Raw genomic sequence first — 24,646 nt, forward strand, 5'->3', positions numbered from 1 at the left:
AATATAATTTGAATTAATAAAAAACTATTATTTACAGGATATCGAAAATTTGTCCCCATTATCGCCAGAGGTAATTTCGCGTCAGGCAACAATCAATATTGGCAGGATTGGACACGGTAAGTCCACTTTTGTGAAAGCTATTTCCGGAGTTCAAACGAAAAGCCATTTTTTATGCAATGCCACGACAGCAGCAATGCCTGCCAATGCCACAACAGTCGGGCTATCCACCACAACCTGGTCCACCCGGTTGCCCTCTACTACAACCAAGTGCACCAGGTGGTTACATGGGTCAAATGATGCCACCAACACAACCTGGACAGGCGCCAATGCCCAGTCAGCCACCCATGCCGGGTCAACCCCCAATACCCGGACGTCATGGTTATCATGTATGCTAATACATACAACTAATATATTTAAAATACTACTGATGATTATTTTTGTATTATTTTCTTTAGCAACCACCTGCACCTGGTACTGGTATATATCAACAGCCGCAACAGTAGCCCAACGCCGTTTAGATCCCGATCAGATGCCTAATCCGATAAGCATTATCGTTGAAAATCAAAATAGCGCTGGTGGTGCTTTTATTACTAATGAACAGGGTTTATTACCACCATTGGTGACCACAAAATATGTGGTACAAGATCAGGGTAACTCGTTTGCAGGACTTTTTTATTGCATACACGTAACAGCTGATTTATTTAAAACAACAGCTTTGTCCTTTACACTTACCATCTCACCAATGGCACGCACGGTTGAGGGTGAATATGAGCCACCAATTGCAAATTTTGGTGAAATGGGTCCAATTAGATGTAATCGTTGCAAGGCTAATATGCAATTTGTAGATGCTGGTCGTGTAACAACAGATGGTAAAAAAACTCTTTCACTTTTACTTGTGTTCATTGATCCATATATTTTCTCAACAGTGCCAACTGAATATTTCCAACATTTGGGCCACACCGGACAGCGTGTCGATAAATATGAACGTCGTGAACTTGTATTGGGTACATGAGTTTTTGTGTAAAAAATATTTGGGTACCGATAGCTCTCAAGGTAGAACCTCAACTCATATCCAACATCAATGCCTCGCATTCAATTGTGGACGCTGTACGTACTACATTGGGTTCACACAGTATGGACAAACATATTGTTGATTCCAGTGGTAGGGACACAATTTCAAATGATGGGGCAACCATTATGAAACTATTGGATATTGTGCATCCAGCCGTAAAACTCTAGTCGACATCGCCAAATCTCAAAATGCTGAGGTAAGTTTTTTGTTATATTAGAATGTGTAGAATAAAAATGTTTCTCTTATCAGGTCGGCCATGGCACCACTTCAGTAGTACTTTAGGCATGTAAAACCTTAAAACAAGTTAAGCCATATGTTGAGGAAGGCGTGCATGCACGTATCATCATTAAAGCTATACGCAAAGCATTACAATTATGCATGACCAAAATATGCCATGGCTGAACATGTCGAAGCGCAAATCAAAGGAACAACAACGTGCTTTATTGGAAAAATGCGCTGCCACAGCAATGTCCTCCAAACTTATTCATCAACGAAAAGATTTCTTTTCTAAAATGGTTGTGGACGCTGTACTTTTCTTTGGTGGATCCAACGTCATACAAAAAATATAAAATCGCAATTTTAAATATAGAATTGGAATTCAAGGCTGAGCGTGACAATGCTGAATTACGTATTGATAATGTTCAAGAGTATCAGAAAATTGTTGATGCTGAATGGCGTATTTTGTACAATAAACTAGCCAAGTACGACGCCTATGTTGTGTTATCCAAACTATCAATTGGTGATGTTGGTATTATGGTAGTATTTGCAGATCGTGAAATGGTCTGTTAGTGTACCAGAAGAAGATTTGAACGTACAATGAAAGCTTGTGGTGGTGCTGTTATGACTACAGGTAATGATATTAATTCAAGTGTTTTGGGTCAATGTGATTACTTTGAAGAACGTCAAGTTGGTGGTGAACATTTCAACATTTTCCAAAGTTTGATAGTGGGTTTGACATTAATTTTATTTTTATAGTTTATAATTATTTAAAGGTTGCGTTTTTGCTAGAACATGTACATTGATTTTACGTGGCAGTGCCGATTAAAAATTCTATTGTTGCTGGCATGATGGAATTATAGAAGGTGGCGGATGTAAGCAGTTTCTTGCTCTAACGCCGCCATCCTGAACGCCCTTAGAAATAAGAATGTGGTCGCTTTACAAAACTCCCTTTTTATTCAGATGAAAAAATGTATGTAAAACCATACCAAGTGCTTTCTCTGAAAAATTTTACAACCGCATCACTTTTTTTCTCAAATTCCGCTTTGTGTTGCCTTTTCTATCATTCAAACGTGTGACAGTTCTCATTTAATAATTTTGTTTGATTTTAATGAATATAAAAGTTAGCTGATTTCAATTAAAATTTCACAAAAATCAATATAATTCTATTAAACGAATGTCCGACGACGTAGGCATCTGGTGTTTAATTGAGAGCGATCCAGGTGTATTTACGGAATTAATACGTGAATTTGAATGTAAAGGCGTCCAAGTGGGGGAGATTTAGAGTTTAGATCTTGAACCTGACCTATTTAAAGACATCGAACCCATACATGGGTTCATTTCCTTTTTAAATGGGTGCAGGATGATGAATCATCTGCATCCGTTGTACGCGATGATCGTCTATATATATATATATATATATATATATATATATATATATATATATATTTTTTTTTTTTTGCAAAGCAAGTCATTAACAATGCTTGCGCAACACAGGCAATATTTAGCATTCTGTTGAATCGTGATCATGAAGACATTAAGCTGGGACCAACACTTACTGAATTCAAAAAATTTTCGTAGTCCTTTGATCCTTATAAAAAAGGCCTTACTCTAAGAAGTGCTCCAAAAACTCGTTCAGTGCACGACAAACCCTTGATGAGATAGCTACAAAAAATTAAAATAAAGATGATGTTTATGGTGTTGTTGTTGTAGCAGTGCTTCGCCCCACCTAACAGCCGCGTCATCAATATCCTCTAAAGGGAGTCCAAGGAAACTTGCTGTTTCAACATGGGTGGACCATAAGGAAAGAAGTGTTAGAGGCGTTGGTTCCATATTACAATTAAAGAGATGGTTGGTGTCATGTGGGGACTCATTGCAAGCGGGGCATACATTTTGTATGTCGGGGTTGATTCTGGATAGGTAAGAGTTTAACCTGTTACAGTATCCAGAACGAAGTTGAGCAAGAGTGACACGCGTTTCCCTGGGGAGTATGCGTTCCTTTTCCGCGAGTTTTGGATACTTTTCTTTGAGTACTGGATTCACCGGGCAATTCCCGGCATAAAGGTCCGACGCCTGTTTGTGGAGTTCACCAAGGACCTGCTTGAGTTTTTTTGCTTCATATGGCTGGGTTCTCAGGTGCCATATTTCCCCATAATGCTTACGGAGATGACTCCTTAAGCCCCTAGGCGGTGCTGCTTCATCAATCAGATGTCTGTTGGGATGCTCAGGTTTCTGGGTATTCAACAGGAACTGTTTGGTCAGCATCTCATTTCTCTCCCTGATGGGGAGTATTCTCGCCTCATTATGCAGATGGTGTTCTGGGAACATAAGAAGATAGCCCGTGGCAATTCTGAGAGCAGTATTTTGGCAGGCCTGTAGCTTCTTCCAGTTGGTAATTTTTAGGCTTGGCGTCCATATGGGTGACGCGTAGCACGTAATCGGCTGGCTAATTGCTTTGTATGTAGTCATGAGCGTTTCTTTATCTTTTCCCAAGGTACTGCCAGCGAGGGATTTGAGGATTTTGTTACGGCTCTGAATTCTCGGAACAATTGCAGCTGCGTGCTCACCAAAATGTAGATCCTGATCAAACGCCACACCCAAGATTTTGGGATGTAGGACAGTCGGTAGCGTAGTGCCATCGACGTGGATGTTCAAAATGGTCGACATTTGGGACGTCCATGTTGTAAATAAGGTCGCGGAAGATTTAGTCGGTGATAATGCCAGGTTTCGCGAGGCGAAAAAACTGGAGAGAACAGGGAGGTAGCCGTTTATTTTATTGCATAGCTCATCGATCTGTGGGCCTGGGCGTAGGAAACGGTTGTGACTCCTTCCGGTGGTGAAGGTAGCTTAGATATGTAGAAATTAAACATAAGTGGGGATAGGACACCACCCTTTGGCACCCCTTTTTTAATTCTCCTTGGTTTTGATGTTTCGTATCTAAATTGCACCGATGCCTGCCGACCACCCAGATAATTTGCGGTCCACCTTTTAAGACATGGGGGAAGGGTAGCCCTTCCAGGTCTTGCAATAACGAGCCATGGTTGACCGTATCAAAAGCTTTTGATAGTTCTAGCGCTACGAGTACTGTTCTATGGTGGGGGCTTTGATTTAAACCGCAATTTATCTATGTGCCAATGGCATTTAGCGCGGTGGTAGTGCTATGGAGTTTTCTGAAGCCATGCTGATGAGAGGCTAGCTGCAAATTTGCTTGGAAATAAGGGAGCAAAATGGCTTCAAGCGTCTTTGCTACTGGCGATAGGAGAGATATCGGACGATACGACTCTCCTATGTTAGCTGGTTTACCAGGCTTTAGCAGCGGTACCACCTTGGCCATTTTCCATTTCTCGGGTATGACAAAGGTGGAAAGAGACAGGTTGAAGACATGCGCTAAATATTTGAAACCCTCTTTCCCTAGGCTTTTAAGCATCGGCATGGCTATGCCGTCTGGGCCCATTGCTTTGGATATACATAGGGGGCGCCGCGGGTGGTGTTGCGACGCCCGGTGCTTTGCCCACCCTCAAAATCCATGGCCACCGACGCACCTAAATTTCGGTGGCCCCTTACCTGTGTTACCCTATGTGCCTTCTAAATGAGCCAGAACACCAGCATTCCCATTTTATTTACAAAGTTTTATTCAATACTCATTTCTAAGACAGAGATATAACAGAAATACAAAAACATCGAAATGCTTTCTTTTATTTATAAGTTACCCTAACTAATGATTTTACATTTTAGTGCTTTACGCACTTTTATTAAATGGGAAAAAAAATCTCAAAATAATTCAATAAAATTGAATTATTTCCTCAAATTGCTGGCATGTATAAATGCGCAAAAGGCTCCAAAGAAATAAAATGCCATATCAGATGTTTAGGTTAAATACCGAGCGCAAAACTAATAAAACCAAAAAAAAATTTAATTTGAATTCCTTTCTTTTCTTTTCCTAATGTGTTCTCAGTTATTTTAGTCTAAGTTTAGTCAGTTGCAATACCCTTTCCAACTGCTATTCGTTTATAATTGGCCTTTTGTTTTGTTAATAATTTATTTTATTTATGAGGTTTATCACATTTTATTTTATTGATTTATTGTATTTATTTATGTATTAAAGTATTTATTGTTTTATTTATTTACTCAATTAATTTATTTCACTTTAACTGATTTTAATGTAGTTTTATTCTAATTTAATTTGACCTTATTTTATTTCAAATTATATTCGTTATTCCATTTATATACGCTCAAATAATTTTCTTTGTTATTTTTTTATTTCGCTAATTTTAGGTTTATAAATTTTTTTTTCTTTTGTGATTTTTTTTTCCTCGTTTTTCTTGGTTTTGTGTTTATTTCTTTTTTTTTATTTTTAGCGTTCTATTAATTCTAGATATATATATATACTAAATTCATTATATGAAATAACTTAGAAATATATAGTGCAGCTGTATATATTTTATGTGTATATATAGTATGTATTTATGTATATGGATTACTGGCTTTTATACAACTGAATATTCATTGAAGCAAAAGAAAAATTTAAACAAAAAGAAAAAAGGGAAAATTGTGCTATTAAGATGTGGCAGAGGCACGACCTCAAATGAGAGAGCGCACATACATACGCAAATATGATGTACACTTACCCATTCATCTTACATGATTGTTGTATTCTAAGGTGATGCAACAAAATCAAGGCGCTGCTCAAACAAAGCAAGCCACTAAAAATGTTTTTAACAGAAGTCAGAGCATGTGGACAAAATGTTTGTAGTAGCGTGAGATTTTATGTTTGTGTAAACTAAAACATACAAATTGCTTTTTCTTTTAAAAGAAAACCTAGCAAAGTTATGCACTTACAATATGCAGGACACATGCAAAATATGATGCATGCGGCAAACAAAATTTTAAGGTGGTTTTTGTTTATTCATTTCTTTTTGTTTTTTTAAGGAACAAACAGTTCTCTCTCTCTTATTTTCTAACATTTAATGTTTACTTAGTTTATGGTTTTGCTTTTTTGCCTTTTTGTATAAGCGCACTGGAAGTACACACTGAGTAGAAAGGGAACTATATATATGATGCGTGTATATAGCATATATTTTATATACAATATTTGTTTTAGCGCTTATTTGCGCAAAAGGAAACGTAATTTCTTTTGTTTTGTTGTTTTGTACCCAAGATTTATGTGTTTACAGTGAAACAATTAAGTTTAGTACATTTTTCTTTTTTTTTTTCTTCTCTAACTTCCAAGTTTTCTAATTTCAAAATTTTATTTTCAGTTTATTTATTTGGAACGAACTCACCCAAGTCAGGTTGCAGGCCATTGGTGTAGGCCCTGCCGTTGTCGTTGTCGTTGCCGGTTGGTGTTGGTACTGTTGGTGGTTGTTGCGCTCTGGTCCGAGGTGATCAAGTGAACTTGGTGACAATAAAACTTCGTGTTGACCTTTACGATCTGGATGACTTGGTGCTAACTTTGGCGTTCGTTGTATTACGCTGCAGTGTACTGCTGGCCCTGGAGGCGGAGGTGGTGTTGGACGCTTTTCCAAAGGTGGTGGTGTACGTCGTAAACGTAGAGAAAGGAATTTATCTTCGGATACCAAGGGTTTCTCATCAACAATTTGTTTAGTGCCGTCCGAATCCGAATCGGAATCACTAGAACTTTCCTCACTAGGTGTGACTGTGAAACGCCGACCTACTACTTCAACTGGATATTCTTACGTTGAGCTTGTGTCAACACGACACAACCGTGATAAGGTCTATTACCACCTGTTTGTTCTTCTAGTAGTTGGGCTAAGGAATCGGCCTGCAATTCCTCGTTGCAGTCTCTTGGTTCTTCCACAATACTCGCTTGAATATGTGCACAGCCGGCTGAATATAAATGGGGATGTGTAGTTAATGTAGCAATAATGTTAATGAAGCAGTTGGCGCCTTGCTGTTGAAGTTGTGCCAACAGATGTTACACGATCCTTTTTATAATCGCCGGGCCGCCACAAATTTCAGCTGAAGCCAATCACACTTTTCCGGAAACTCGTGGCAATTTTCGCTAGTGATCGCAGATCTGTCTTTTTCTTGTTTTCGATACTTTTGTATCGCAATCTTCGCCCCATCACCAGTCACTAGGTTTGTTCGCACGAAAACGCTCCCAAGTGGACCGTAACCGTAGACCATAACAGCAGACCGTAACAAACCTAAACCAAAAAGTATTGCAACTCATAATCAGAGAACCTTTGTGTTGAATGTTGATTTATACCACAAAAATAACAAAATTATTAACAAAACCAGGCTAAACGATAACGTTAACTACCCAAAAAACATAAGTTATTTTACGATGCTTTCAAGGATCGATTTACACTTAAATACCGATTTAATTTTTTTTTAGTTTTTACATTTTTTAGTTTAAAATTCGATATATACATTCAGTGTAATAATTTTAGATTGAGGGTACTTCATGCAATTTTCTTTCTTCGTGATTTTGCAATAATAAACGTAGGTACTCATAGTAATTTTTTGCTTTGAATTATATGATTACAATATTTATAAGGACCATTTAGTTGATGGTATTGGTACTGTCAGTTAAATTCATCAGCAATTACTTATATTCAAAATATTTTTTTGTTATACATCTCTTTTATAAATTTTGGTTAAAAATTATTGACAAATTCGTTGCAATTAAATTGCTTTAAAAGTCTTTGCAAACTTTACGAGATTGTTGAATATTATTTTAATTAGAGCATAAAAAGCTTAGAATGGTAACGTAGGAAAAAACTTAGAATAATTTCAGTTAAGTTCATTACAAATATTTATATTCAAAATACTTTTTTGTTATACATCTAGTTTATAAATTTTGGTTACAATTATTGACAAATCCGTTGCAATTAAATTGCTTTAAAATTCTTTGCAAACTTTACGAGATTGTTGAATATTATTTGAATTAGAGCATAAAAAGCTTAGATTAGTAACGTAGGAAAAAACTTAGAATTATTAGATTCTTAGATACTTTACCCTAAAATTGCAGAACAGGAACACAGGCTCCCTAGGGAAACGCGAGTCACTCTAGTCCAACTTCGATCTGGATACTGTAACGCGCTAAACAATTACCTATCCAGAATCAACCCCGACATACAAAATGTCCCTGCTTGCAATGTGTCCCCACATGATACCAACCATCTCTTAAATTGTAATGTGGAACCAACTCCTTTAACAGCCCTCTCTTTATGGTCAACCACTGTTGAAACAGCAAGTTTCCTCGGTCTCCCGTTGGAGGACATTGATGACAATTTGTGATTGGTCAGACCTATTGGATGGGGCGAAGCACTGCTACAAAAACAACATCAGAAGACACTCGAAGACGATGCCTCAAAACTAACAACCAAAAGCAATAATTATCATTTCACTGACACAAATTTTATAGTTTTTTCTTCCGTAGTTGGACACTATCTTTTCATAATATTACTTAACAATTTAAGATTAGACATTTTTTTCAAGTTGTATTTTGACTTACCAGCAACCATAATGAAATGATAGAAGGTGGAGGAAGATTTGACAGCTGTCATATCGAAGGCCCTTAGCTCCAGTGAGCTCCAGGTTGTATTTTGGAAGTAAAAGAGAATGGGGGGCATAAAAGAGGGCCCCTTTTTGAAATGGTACTTAAAATCCTACTTTTTCAATAATGATAAAATACAGAGTGTATTTAGATTGATTTTTGCGCAATTTAATCATAAAAGTTATGAATGAATATTGCTTTTTTAAATTTTGAAACGTTTGCAGCTTATAAATTTCTTTTGAATACATCAATTTTGCTGGTAATATTCTTGGACAGGGGTCGAATGCTTATAAACGACCAAAAATGCCGGCAGAGGTGTCAAAAGGCATGTTTTTACATTGGTATCAATAACCTGAACGATTGCCAAAGCTGAACTAATGCCAAGAGATATTTGCAAAAAAAATTTTTAAATTTTATGCACAAAAGTGTTCTGCGAAAAAAAGACCTGGATCTTACCCCCGTCGGCCCGGGGTCATTGCTCAGATTATTGGTACCGAGGTCAAAACGTGTCTTTTGAACACTTTCACGACTCCTCTTCTGGAATATTACTAAGGTAGTTTTTAATATATTACATGATGGGAAAAGATATTCTACACGCAACAGGAGGACGGACAAGGCAGCGGGTATACTAATTTGGTAGAATATTAATTCAGGTTCTGGCTTTAGTCTTTATCCCTTAAACCTGAGATGTTTGAGCTGTGAAAAGATCCGTTTTTGGCCACCTAACATTGAATTCGACGCTGCGGCGAACTCTAGGCAGGGGCTCCGGGGTCGAAGCGATCGTATACACATCTGGCCAAGCCTTCGGTGACAGTAAAGATGCCAAGCGAGCTGCAACAACTTTTCAGATGCTCGTTCGGGACATCTTCATGTCCACGTTCTAACGAGCATAATGTCTTCATTATATAGCGCACGTTGTTGCTTTAACGACAGAGACAGTCACCAAATGATTTGGGGGAATGTTGGGTGTTGATAGCCCTTTGCCGGATATAGATTCGGTTCGTTCCATTAAGGTTCTAGCACGGAAACGATTTGATATGACCAGGTTAAACCTTCTACCGCCCTCTTCACACGTTAGAAAAGCTTCTGATAACCATTCAATGGAAATGATCATCATGGGCGGCTGACTTATAGATCAATGGGGTCATTATATAAAGGTGTAATGTAGCCATAATCCCCGTCCTGGGCTTGGAACCCGCCACATAAAACGACATTAATACAAATAAAGCAGAGTTACGAGGTATAGAGGGACTGTACTTTCCTATTATTTTGATGTAACCGGCGGTAAGATATGCCTATACTCGGACAGCCAAGTGATAGTACGCTGGTGTATCGCGAGACACCTCTGAGGCAGTAACGGTGAATCGGCTGTTTTATCAATACAGAGTGATATATCCTCCAACTTCAAAAAAACAACGAATACCTATAAAATCACCAAGCAAACTTGGCCTGATTACAACCAGAAAAGAACAGAGTTTCTATTAAATATGCCTGGAAAAGAGATATTCAGGATCACATCCACAAGAACAGAATATTGGTCGTTTGGCCTGCATTGGGATAGAATGTCAATCCCCTTGAAGGGCAGGGGAGGAAGGTTGTAAGGAAACAGTCACCCACTTCGTCTGTGAGTGCCCAACATTTGAGAGCATTATGTATCGAATTAAAATCAGTTTTGTGCTACCCGATTTAATGGCTGTATCAAAATTTTCCATTAAAGACATCAGGAGATATTTTGATTTAACCAAATGGTTTGGGTAAAACAAACACAGCGTATATTACGTAATTGGTTCCATGGGAATAAAATGTTCATAAAAATGGCGATAGAGCGAGCGAGGTCTCTCCGACCGGCCAGCATAGCCACCAGCCAAACAACCAGGAAAGTCATAAGGCCAATTATTTTGTTACGCATCTCCATGTATTAAAATGTTGATACCTGTTGAATTATAGTTCCATTTTATTGTTAAAAATAAAAGAAATAAAATTAAAGAAAAAAAAAACTTTTTTAAAAATAAGCTTTTATTATTTTGGTTAATAAAATTAACTAAAAAGTAAACAATAAATTGACTCTAAAGAAATATAACACTTTATAAGTTCATTGTAAGCTTAAACGATAATTAGGCTTTTTCGTCTGCGACAAAAAAATTCTATATTGTACATAATTATATATTTTTAACATTAAAACTTTACACCTAAATTATTAAATCTTACAGTTTATATCACAGTCCTAATTGTTCTAATAAAAAACGTGTTAAATTTTGATGGTATAATTAAGAACATTTAGGATCTCCTTTTCTTGCTATCGCAATGTAACACGCTTTTATTAGAACAATTAGGACTGTGATATAAACTGTAAGATTTAATAATTTAGGTGTAAAGTTTTAATGTTAAAAATATATAATTATGTACAATATAGAATTTTTTTGTCGCAGACGAAAAAGCCTAATTAGCGTTTAAGCTTACAATGAACTTATAAAGTGTTATATTTCTTTAGAGTCAATTTATTGTTTACTTTTTAGTTGATTTTATTAACCAAAATAATAAAAGCTTATTTTTAAAAAAGTTTTTTTTTCTTTAATTTTATTTTTTACTTTTTAGTTCGTTTTATTAACAAGTAATAGAAGCTTGTTCTTAGAAAAGCTTTAAATATAAGTATAGGGGGTGAAACAAAAACATATTTCAGTTACATCTGCGTATAATGCGTATTGGAATTTATTAGTACACATTTTATGCGCAGCAACTTCAGAGGTGTATTTAAAGCAGGCATGCTTAACCAACGAAACGATATCATTTCGTTACGATAATCAACGTTAATAAACGAAACGAAGTCATTTCGTTTCGTTTATTAACGTTAAGATCGTCAAATTAACGAAATGATTTCGTTTCGTTTTCTGCCATATCAAAACGAAATCAAATCGTTTATGTTGATTATTAATTTCAAACTATGCTGGCAAAGCTGATTGATGGCGGAGTCATTAAAGGTGAAAGCATTATCCAAGCTGATTGCAACTTGTCTCATGAATTTTGAGAGTACGAACATTTCTCAGAGTATTTTTGACATTACCACCACCGAATTACACAAACAAATTACATAGAGTTTGTGTGTGTATGTGCGCTCGTTGTTGCCACCTTACGGCTTCACCATGGCTATAGCATTGCCAGCACAATTCAAACATAAAGTATCACGTTTTCGTTAACGTTTTTAACGTTGACGAAAGCTTTTCGTTTCGGTTAAAAACGAGATACAATTTATCTTGATAATTTCTTTATCGATAATATTTCGAAGTGTTTCAACGGAAACGGTGGAAATTTTTTGATAAACGATTAGCTTAACGTTAAGGTGCATCCCTGATTTAAAGTTTAAAGCATTGTAAATATAAGTATTGAAGTCATGAGCCTGGGCATTCGCGCAATTTTAGTGATGTAAATTGCATGGCGCCAGCGCCAATGCGGTGCCAGCTCAATGGTAGCTCATCGACGAAATTACTCCAAGCGAATTTTTGACGCTTCTTAGTAGTGAGTGCGTAGTACATTTTACTTGCGCTATTGAGTGAAACGACTTTTGCGTGTCAGGCACGAGTTTGGTGTTATTGGCGCTACTGGCAGTGATGACACTGAGCTGTTGACGGTAGCGCTGGTAGTTCAGATTTTGAATCAGAGAAAGAATTGATGACCCGTGTGAATTATTATGGCTTTGGCCGTGTAAATTATTATGGTGTATTTGTATATTTTAGATTTAATGCACAATTAATATTTGTGTGTTTGAGCGGCCAAATAATAACAGTAGTATTGCTAAAGTGCTGCTTAGTTGATGGAATGTCGCTAATTTCTTAGCGATGATCAGCAGATTGTCAATATTTCGTTCAACGGACGCGCGAAATTGCCACATCTGCTCAAATTTTCCAAAGATTTTCCATTCTTGATTTAACTTAAGCTGTTATGCCAATATTATTCAGCCAGCTTTTTTCAAATAGGTAATTTTTCCAAAAGCAAAAAAAATTACAGAAAAGATTACAGGGTTAAACAGCCTTAAAAATTCAGCTATGTTGGTTATACACAGAAATAGAACAGAGGGTTGTGTCTCCGCTTTTCGCAAGCGATGAGATTCACCACGCGTGACACGTGATTCACCACGTCCAAATATCACAATCCACGGATAGGTACCGGCGTGTTTGTATGGGACTTAGGCTGTTATGCCAAAGTAAATACAAATCTTTACCGATAACTGTGTTATCGATTAATTTATCGAATTCTAACAAAGCAATATTGCATTGTCATCGGAGTTATACATGTGTGCAAAATTTCAGCTCAATCGGACACCGGGAAGTGTATCAAATTTAACTTGCAAGATTCCATTACAGACAACAAAAGTGAAAGTAAATAAAAGCTTATTATAATAAAATAGATACATTCAACGCTTAAGATTTGCTTTTAGATACGGCAGCTTTGCCTTTCATATATGTGTATTAATTGACCTTGCTCTCTCAACATTTTAAAAAATTCAACGATGAATGGTAAATATTTGTGCTTACGCCGAATGTTTTCAATACTATAGCGTTTCCGTTTTTCCCCTCCATATTCAATTTTTGACCGCAATTTTGTTATTTCCGTCTGACGATCTTCACCATCTCCAGTATCCATAGCATCGTCAGCAGTCGCCAACATTTTATCGATTTTCTCCTGATATATTCTCAATCTATCTGACACTATGGCCATAAGATTAAAATGTATTTCACCTTCGCTATATTTTTGCATACCTTTCTCAATTATGGGGCGTACAACATCACAACAACATTTTCTACAGAAGATACTGCGCCCAAATCCAATGGACCTTCTTTCAAACCATCAAATTCATATAAACGTCCATTAATTGGTATGTATCCAATAAAACGATAAACATCATCAACAGGCGATGTAAACCTAGAAATCATCAACATCTACATCCCTCCTGCCACCTGTTGCCCCAGTGGATACCGCCCTAATATCAGAGCCTTACTCACTGGCAACAATCGCATTATCTTAGGTAATTTCAATGCCCATCACGATCTATGGCATTCAAATTTGCGGGCGGACAGTAGGGGTGAGATGTTGGCGGATCAAATAGAAGAAACGACGTTCTGCACAATAAACGGAGACGCCCTCACACGTATGGTAGGAAGCTGTCACAGTTTGCCAGATATCTCAATCGTGAGCGCAGAACTCGTAAACTGCGTCAACTGGCAGCCGATGGTAACATTGGCATCCGAGCACTTGCCTATACTTATTTCGCTCGAGCGTACCGCCGACTTCATCGTCACCGAAAAACGCACTTTCATAAACTTCAGAAAAGGAAAGTGGGAAGAATATAAATCTTTTACAGACAACCTCTTTGCTGCCCTCCCTATCCCGACTGATGCCCGCCAAGGGAGCGTGCCTTCCGCAAGGTCATTGAATCCTCCTCGGCACGTTTCATTTCGCCGGGAGAATTCCCGAAATCCGGCCCCACTTCCCGGCGGAGGCCGCAAACTTAGCGAGAGAACGTGAACTTATGAGACAGCTTGATCCAGGCGACCCCCAAGTAAGGGATATAAACCAACGCATCCGATTGATTGTGGATGAACACAAGCGTGCGAAATGGGAGGAGCACCTAAGAGGTTGTAACCTCTCCACCGGTGTGGGTAAACTTTGGTCCACCGTAAAATCCCTATCGAATCCGACTAAGCACAAAGATAAAGTTTCCATCGCCTTTGGCGACAAAGTGCTGTCGGATGCGAAAAAATGCGCGAGCGCTTTCTGCCGACAATATATAATGCATTCTACGATCGACAAAGATAGATAGAGCCAACAGACAGGCACATAAACACAAATTCAGCGCGTCACCAATCACCATCACCGCTAAAGAGGTTTAGCACTACCAATGGCGTCCTCAACCTCTTTAGCGGTGATGGTGATTGGTGACGCGCTGAATTTGTGTTTATGTGCGTGTCTGTTGGCTCTATCTATCTTTGTCGACCATAGAATGCATTATATATTGTCGGCAGAAAGCGCTCGCGCATTTTTTCGAATCCAACAGCACTTTGTCGCCAAAGGCGATGGAAACTTTGTTTTTGTGCTTAGTCGGATTCCATAGGGATTTTACGGTGGACCAAAGTTTACCCACACCGGTGGAGAGGTTACAACCTCTTAGGTGCTCCTCCCATTTCGCACGCTTGTGTTCATCCACAATCAATCGGATGCGTTGGTTTATATCCCTTACTTGGGGGTCGCCTGGATCAAGCTGTCTCATAAGTTCACGTTCTCTCGCTAAGTTTGCGGCCTCCGCCGGGAAGTGGGGCCGGATTTCGGGAATTCTCCCGGCGAAATGAAACGTGCCGAGGAGGATTCAATGACCTTGCGGAAGGCACGCTCCTTTGGCGGGCATCAGTCGGGATAGGGAGGGCAGCAAAGAGGTTGTCTGTAAAAGATTTATATTCTTCCCACTTTCCTTTTCTGAAGTTTATGAAAGTGCGTTTTTCGGTGACGATGAAGTCGGCGGTACGCTCGAGCGAAATAAGTATAGGCAAGTGCTCGGATGCCAATGTTACCATCGGCTGCCAGTTGACGCAGTTTACGAGTTCTGCGCTCACGATTGAGATATCTGGCAAACTGTGACAGCTTCCTACCATACGTGTGAGGGCGTCTCCGTTTATTGTGCAGAACGTCGTTTCTTCTATTTGATCCGCCAACATCTCACCCCTACTGTCCGCCCGCAAATTTGAATGCCATAGATCGTGATGGGCATTGAAATTACCTAAGATAATGCGATTGTTGCCAGTGAGTAAGGCTCTGATATTAGGGCGGTATCCACTGGGGCAACAGGTGGAAGGAGGGATGTATATGTTGATGATTTCTAGGTTTACATCGCCTGTTGATGATGTTTATCGTTTTATTGGATACATACCAATTAATGGACGTTTATATGAATTTGATGGTTTGAAAGAAGGTCCATTGGATTTGGGCGCAGTATCTTCTGTAGAAAATGTTGTTGTGATGTTGTACGCCCCATAATTGAGAAACGTATGCAAAAATATAGCGAAGGTGAAATACATTTTAATCTTATGGCCATAGTGTCAGATAGATTGAGAATATATCAGGAGAAAATCGATAAAATGTTGGCGACTGCTGACGATGCTATGGATACTGGAGATGGTGAAGATCGTCAGACGGAAATAACACAATTGCGTTCAAAAATTGAATATGGAGGGGAAAAATGGAAACGCTATATTATTGAAAACATTCGGCGTAAGCACAAATATTTACCATTCATCGTTGAATTTTTTAAAATGTTGAGAGAGCAAGGTCAATTAATACCCATATATGAAAGGCAAAGCTGCCGTATCTAAAAGCAAATCTTAAGCGTTGAATGTATCTATTTTTCTTTTATTTTTAACAATAAAATGGAACTATAATTCAACAGGTATCAACATTTTAATACATGGAGATGCGTAACAAAATAATTGGCCTTATGACTTTCCTGGTTGTTTGGCTGGTGGCTATGCTGGCCGGTCGGAGAGACCTCGCTCGCTCTATCGCCATTTTCATGAACATTTTATTCCCATGGAACCAATTACGTAATATAAGCTGTGTTTGTTTTACCCAAACCATTTGGTTAAATCAAAATATCTCCTGATGTCTTTAATGGAAAATTTTGATACAGCCATTAAATCGGGTAGCACAAAACTGATTTTAATTCGATACATAATGTTCTCAAATGTTGGGCACTCACAGACGAAGTGGGTGACTGTTTCCTTACAACCGTCCTCCCCTGCCCTTCAAGGGGATTGACATTCTATCCCAATGCAGGCCAAACGACCAATATTCTGTTCTTGTGGATGTGATCCTGAATATCTCTTTTCTAGGCATATTTAATAGAAACTCTGTTCTTTTCTGGTTGTAATCAGGCCAAGTTTGCTTGGTGATTTTATAGGTATTCGTTGTTTTTTGAAGGTGGAGGGTATATCACTCTGTATTGATAAAACAGCCGATTCACCGTTACTGCCTCAGAGGTGTCTCGCGATACACCAGCGTACTATCACTTGGCTGTCCGAGTATAGGCATATCTCACCGCCGGTTACATCAAAATAATAGGAAAGTCAAGTCCCTCTATACCTCGTAACTCTGCTTTATTTGTATTAATGTCGTTTTATGTGGCGGGTTCCAAGCCCAGGACGGGGATTATGGCTACATTACACCTTTATATAATGACCCCATTGATCTATAAGTCAGCCGCCCATGATGATCATTTCCATTGAATGGTTATCAGAAGCTTTTCTAACGTGTGAAGAGGGCGGTAGAAGGTTTAACCTGGTCATATCAAATCGTTTCCGTGCTATAACCTTAATGGAACGAACCGAATCTATATCCGGTAAAGGGCTATCAACACCCAACATTCCCCCAAATCATTTGGTGACTGTCTCTGTCGTTAAAGCAACAACGTGCGCTATATAATGAAGACGTTATGCTCATTAGAACGTAGACATGAAGATGTCCCGAACGAGCATCTGAAAAGTTGTTGCAGCTCGCTTGGCATCTTTACTATCATCGAAGGCTTGGCCAGATGTGTATACGATCTCTTCGACCCCGGAGCCCCTGCCTACAGTTCGCCGCAGCGTCGAATTCAATGTTAGGTGGCCAAAAACGGATCTATTCACAGCTCAAACATCTCAGGTTTAAGGGATAAAGACTAAAGCCAGAACCTGAACTAATATTCTACCAAATTAGTATACCCGCTGCCTTATCCGTCCTCCTGTTGAGCGTAGAATATCTTTTCCCATCATGTAATATATTAAAAACTACCTTAGTAATATTCCAGAAGAGGAGTCGTGAAAGTGTTCAAAAGACACGTTTAGACCTCGGTACCAATAATCTGAGCAATGACCCCGGGCCGACGGGGGTAAGATCCAGGTCTTTTTTTCGCAGAACACTTTTGTGCATAAAATTTAAAAAATTTTTTTGCAAATATCTCTTGGCATTAGTTCAGGTTTGGCAATCATTCAGGTTATTGATACCAATGTAAAAACATGCCTTTTGACACCTCTGCCGGCATTTTTGGTCGTTTATAAGCATTCGACCCCTGTCCAAGAATATTACCAGCAAAATTGATGTATTCAAAAGAAATTTATAAGCTGCAAACGTTTCAAAATTTAAAAAAGCAATATTCATTCATAACTTTTATGATTAAATTGCGCAAAAATCAATCTAAATACACTCCTGTCTGTATTTTATCATTATTGAAAAAGTAGGATTTTAAGTACCATTTCAAAAAGGGGCCCTCTTTTATGCCCCCCATTCTCTTTTACTTCCAAAATACAACCTGGAGCTCACTGGAGCTAAGGGCCTTCGATATGACAGCTGTCAAATCTTCCTCCACCTTCTATCATTTCATTATGGTTGCTGGTAAGTCAAAATACAACTTGAAAAAAATGTCTAATCTTAAATTGTTAAGTAATATTATGAAAAGATAGTGTCCAACTACGGAAGAAAAAACTAAAAAATTTGTGTCAGTGAAATGATAATTATTGCTCTTGGTTGTTAGTTTTGAGGCATCGTCTTCGAGTGCCTTCTGATGTTGTTTTTGTAGCAGTGCTTCGCCCCATCCAATAGGTATGACCAATCACAAATTGTCATCAATGTCCTCCAACGGGAGACCGAGGAAACTTGCTGTTTCAACAGTGGTTGACCATAAAGAGAGGGCTGTTAAAGGAGTTGGTTCCACATTACAATTGAAGAGATGGTTGGTATCATGTGCGACACATTGCAAGCAGGGACATTTTGTATGTCGGGGTTGATTCTGGATAGGTAAGAGTTTAGCGTGTTACAGTATCCAGATCGAAGTTGGACTAGAGTGACTCGCGTTTCCCTAGGAAGCCTGCGTTCCTGTTCTGCAATTTTAGGGTAAAGTATCTAAGAATCTAATAATTCCAAGTTTTTTCCTACGTTACTAATTTAAGCTTTTTATGCTCTAATTCAAATAATATTCAACAATCTCGTAAAGTTTGCAAAGAATTTTAAAGCAAGTTAATTGCAACGGATTTGTCAATAATTGTAACCAAAATTTATAAACTAGATGTATAACAAAAAAGTATTTTGAATATAAATATTTGTAATGAACTTAACTGAAATAATTCTAAGTTTTTTCCTACGTTACTATTCTAAGCTTTTTATGCTCTAAATAAAATAATATTCAACAATCTCGTAAAGTTTGCAAAGACTTTTAAAGCAGTTTAATTGCAACGAATTTGTCAATAATTTTTAACCAAACTTTATAAAAGAGATGTATAACAAAAAAATATTTTGAATATAAATAATTGCTGATGAATTTAACTGACAGTACAAATACCACCAACTAAATGGTCCTTATAAATATTGTAATCATATAATTCAAAGCAAAAAATTACTATGAGTACCTACGTTTATTATTGCAAAGTCACGAAGAAAGAAAATTGCATGAAGTACCCTCAATCTAAAATTATTACACTGAATGTATATATCGCATTTTAAACTAAAAAATGTAAAAACTAACAAAAAAATTAAATCGGTATTTAAGTGTAAATCGATCCATGAAAGCATCGTAAAAAAACTTATGTTTTTTGGGTAGTTAACGTTATCGTTTAGCCTGGTTTTGATAAGAATTTTGTTATTTTTGTGGTATAAATCAACATTCAACACAAAGGTTCTCTTATTATGAGTTGCAATACTTTTTGGTTTAGGTTTGTTACGGTCTGCTGTTATGGTCTACGGTTACGGTCCACTTGGGAGCGTTTTCGTGCGAACACACCTAGTGACTGGTGATGGGGCGAAAGTTGCGATACAAAAGTATCGAAAACAAGAAAAAGACAGATCTGCGATCACTAGCGAAAATTGCCACGAGTTTCCGGAAAAGTGTGATTGGCTTCAGCTGAAATTTGTGGCGGCCCGGCGATTATAAAAAGGATCGTGTAACATCTGTTGGCACAACTTCAACAGCAAGGCGCCAACTGCTTCATTAACATTATTGCTACATTAACTACTCATCCCCACTTATATTCAGCCGGCTGTGCACATATTCAAGCGAGTATTGTGGAAGAACCAAGAGACTGCAACGAGGAATTGCAGGCCGATTCCGTAGCCCAACTACTAGAAGAACAAACAGGTGGTAATAAACCTTATCACGGTTGTGTCGTGTTGACACAAGCTCAAAGTAAGAATATCCAGTTGAAGTAGTAGGTCGGCGTTTCACAGTCACATCTAGTGAGGAAAGTTCTAGTGATTCCGATTCGGATTCGGATGGCACTAAACAAATTGTTGATGAGAAACCCTTGGTATCCGAAGATAAATTCCTTTCTCTACGTTTACGACGTACACCACCACCTTTGGAAAAGCGTCCAACACCACCTCCGCTTCCAGGGCCAGCAGTACACTGCAGCGTAATACAACGAACGCCAAAGTTAGCACCAAGTCATCCAGATCGTAAAGGTCAACACGAAGTTTTATTGTCACCAGGTTCACTTGATCACCTCGGACCAGAGCGCAACAACCACCAACAGTACCAACACCAACCGGCAACGAAAACGGCAGAGCCTACACCAATGGCCTGCAACCTGACTTGGGTGAGTTCGTTCCAAATAAATAAACTGAAAATAAAATTTTGAAATTAGAAAACTTGGAAGTTAGAGAAGAAAAAAAAAAAAAAAGAAAAATGTACTAAACTTAATTGTTTCACTGTAAACACACAAATCTTGGGTACAAAACAACAAAACAAAAGAAATTACGTTTCCTTTTGCGCAAATAAGCGCTAAAACAAATATTGTATATAAACTATATGCTATATACACGCATCATATATATAGTTCCCTTTCTACCCAGTGTGTACTTCCAGTGCGCTTATACAAAAAGGCAAAAAAGCAAAACCATAAACTAAGTAAACATTAAATGTTAGAAAATAAGAGAGAGAGAACTGTTTGTTCCTTAAAAAAACAAAAAGAAATGAATAAACAAAAACCACCTTAAAATTTTGCTTGCCGCATGCATCATATTTTGCATGTGTCCTGCATATTGTAAGTGCATAACTTTGCTAGGTTTTTTTTTAAAGAAAAAGCAATTTGTATGTTTTAGTTTACACAAACATAAAATCTCACGCTACTACAAACATTTTGTCCACATGCTCTGACTTCTGTTAGAAAATTTTCAGTGGCTTGCTTTGTTTGAGCAGCGCCTTGATTTTGTTGCATCACCTTAGAATACAACAATCATGTAAGATGAATGGGTAAGTGTACATCATATTTGCGTATGTATGTGCGCTCTCTCATTTGAGGTCGTGCCTCTGCCACATCTTAATAGCACAATTTTCCCTTTTTTCGTTTTGTTTAAATTTTTATTTTGCTTCAATGAATATTCAGTTGTATAAAAGCCAGTAATCCATATACATAAATACATGCTATATATACACATAAAATATATACAGCTGCACTATATATTTCTAAGTTATTTCATATAATGAATTTAGTATATATATATATATCTAGAATTAATAGAACGCTAAAAATAAAAAAATAAAAATAAACACAAAACCAAGAAAAACGAGGAAAAAAAATCACAAAAGAAAAAAAATTTTATAAACCTAGAATTAGCGAAATAAGAAAATAACAAAGAAAATTATTTGAGCGTATATAAATGGAATAACGAATATAATTTAAAATAGAATAAGGTCAAATTAAATTAGAATAAAACTAAATTAAAATCAGTTAAAGTGAAATAAATTAATAGAGTAAATAAATAAAACAATAAATACCTTAATACATAAATAAATACAATAAATCAATAAAATAAAATGTGATAAACCTCATAAATAAAATAAATTATTAACAAAACAAAAGGCCAATTATAAATGAATAGCAGTTGGAAAGGGTATTGCAACTGACTAAACTTAGACTAAAATAACTGAGAACACATTAGGAAAAGAAAAGAAAGGAATTCAAATTAAATTTTTTTTTGGTTTTATTAGTTTTGCGCTCGATATTTAACCTAAACATCTGATATGGAATTTCATTTCTTTGGAGCCTTTTGCGCATTTATACATGCCAGCAATTTGAGGAAATAATTCAATTTTATTGAATTATTTTGAGATTTTTTTTCCCATTTAATAAAAGTGCGTAAAGCACTAAAATGTAAAATCATTAGTTAGGGTAACTTATAAATAAAAGAAAATATTTCGATGTTTTTGTATTTCTGTTATATCTCTGTCTTAGAAATGAGTATTGAATAAAACTTTGTAAATAAAATGGGAATGCTGGTGTTCTGGCTCATTTAGAAGGCACATAGGGTAACACAGATAAGGGCCACCGAAATTTAGGTGCGTCGGTGGCCATGGATTTTGAGGGTGGGCAAAGCACCGGGCGTCGCAACACCACCCGCGGCGCCCCCTATGTATATTCGGCCCTTTACTGTTTTCATTTTAATTTTCAGCTTTTTTTTGCTATTCTAGTTTACAGCAGTTCTTTTTGATTTTGATTTTCAGCGTTAGTAACCGGCCATGTCCGGTTCGGTAATTTTTTTATGCGTCAGTCTTTTTTGAATTTGAATTTACATTTTTGAATGTTAACGGTCTGTCCGTGACATCCGGTTCGGCCGGATGTTATTTTATTTTGTATTGATAAGCGTTTTGAGTCGGTCTCTGCGCTTCTGTCAGGTTTTTTGAATCTGACAGCTGAGTTTTTTTTAAGGCATGATAGGAACTTTTTCTGTTTATGGCGCAGGAACAGTAAGGTTGGCAAGGACCCGCCCCAGCCGACAATGACTGGCCAATGTGCACCACCACATCATGCCGACCGCCTTCCTTACTGCTTCCATCGTAAATGCGATACCATAACAGATGGCGCCCAACGTGGCAACCGAGGCGCTGGTCTCGGTGGTCAGTTCGGGCAACGTGTGAAGATGACCATTCCACCAGTCCGAGGTGAGCAGCCGCAGGAGCAGCCACCTGCGTTGAGGTGGAATGGTTGATGAATCGGGTTGTCCGGACTGGTCATCGGGGGCAGTGGCCGAAGGAGCCACGTGACTGAACGTCAAGTCTCCGGATTTTTATATTCACCCGGTGAGGCAGTGCTGAACGCACTTATTTTTTTTTTGTAATTGGGGTTTTTTTTTCCGGAAGTTGTCCGTTAGTCGGCTTGGAAATAAATGTGTCCGCTAACTTGGGATTTTTTCCTTTTAATGTAAATTTTTTTTTTGCCGAATTTGTGATGTTAGTGTGAGTGTGTGAGCGAATGGTAGGACCCCAGCTCAGCCCACGTCTCAGGTGGTACCACAGAATACCACCTGGATTGTGACGGGTTCAGCTGGGATCGCAAGCGGCACCCTTACCTGTCCCACCAGTCTGGGGAGCGGGCATTGAAGCCGCTCCACCCATATCGTTAGAGGCAGGAGGGGTGTCCAGGGTGAATGACGGGAGGCCTCAACACGCCCAGCCAGTCCCACTAGCGCGTCCTTGGAGACCGCCTCTGCGTTGCGGCTGGGTGGGTTGGGACCAACCTGAGGTGTAGGAAATTGACCCTAGTGGCCCCAACCAGTCTCAGAGGCCGGTCCTTAAGACCCCCTTATGCGTTGCATTTGGGAGCACTAGGGACAAGAATGAATGAGTTTGTGTTTTTTTTTTTTATTTTTTTTGGAGCCCGAGTGCCTTCGGGGAAGAAGAGATGTCAGCGTTCCCATTGAGTATCCAAATTTTTTTTTGGCCTTTTGTGGGGGCGATGACCACTAGCCTTTCGGAGTTTGGACGAGTTCTCCTTTATCAAAATGTCTACCCAAATTTTTTTTGGCCTTCTGTGGGGGCGATCACCACTAGCCTTTCGGAGTTTGGACGAGTTCTCCATATCAAAATGTCTACACCTTTTTTTGTTTTGCCTTTCTGTGGGGGATATAACAACTAGAAATCATCTTTCGGAGTTTTGACGAGTTCTCCATAACAAATGTCTAATTGCCGCAAAGCCCTTTTAAACTAGGAAACAGAATTAATTCCCAACTTGACTTAACCTTTTTTTTTGATGGACCCATGTTGCCAGGCTAGCTTCGTAGTAGGACTTTGAGACTCTTATCTCAGGGGTGAGTCGTGCCCCACGTTGATTGGCATCGGAGGCCCCTGGCAGTGGCTTCCCACAGAGGATCCGGTTTCCCGTTCGCTTTATCGTCAGGTCTTCGAAGCGAAACAGGTTTGTTACGGTCTGCTGTTATGGTCTACGGTTACCGTCCACTTGGGAGCGTTTTCGTGCGAATACACCTAGTGACTGGTGATGGAGCGAAAGTTGCGATACAAAAGTATCGAAAACAAGAAAAAGACAGATCTGCGATCACTAGCGAAAATTGCCACGAGTTTCCGGAAAAGTGTGATTGGCTTCAGCTGAAATTTGTGGCGGCCCGGCGATTATAAAAAGGATCGTGTAACATCTGTTGGCACAACTTCAACAGCAAGGCGCCAACTGCTTCATTAACATTATTGCTACATTAACTACACATCCCCACTTATATTCAGCCGGCTGTGCACATATTCAAGCGAGTATTGTGGAAGAACCAAAAGACTGCAACGAGGAATTGCAGGCCGATTCCTTAGCCCAACTACTAGAAGAACAAACAGGTGGTAATAAACCTTATCACGGTTGTGTCGTGTTGACACAAGCTCAACGTAAGAATATCCAGTTGAAGTAGTAGGTCGGCGTTTCACAGTCACACCTAGTGAGGAAAGTTCTAGTGATTCCGATTCGGATTCGGACGGCACTAAACAAATTGTTGATGAGAAACCCTTGGTATCCGAACAACGGCAGAGCCTACACGAATGGCCTGCAACCTGA

At 38.4% G+C, this 24,646-nt stretch overlaps 1 pseudogene; it reads left to right on the forward strand.

Moving 5' to 3' along the window:
• The first annotated feature begins 2,465 nt into the window (after positions 1-2,465).
• On the forward strand, positions 2,466-16,168 carry LOC137235206 (ubiquitin carboxyl-terminal hydrolase isozyme L5 pseudogene; annotated as a pseudogene).
• Positions 16,169-24,646: the final 8,478 nt, after the last annotated feature.

This window comes from Eurosta solidaginis, chromosome X (assembly GCF_040869045.1).
Source record: "Eurosta solidaginis isolate ZX-2024a chromosome X, ASM4086904v1, whole genome shotgun sequence".
Lineage (NCBI taxonomy): Eukaryota > Metazoa > Arthropoda > Insecta > Diptera > Tephritidae > Eurosta > Eurosta solidaginis.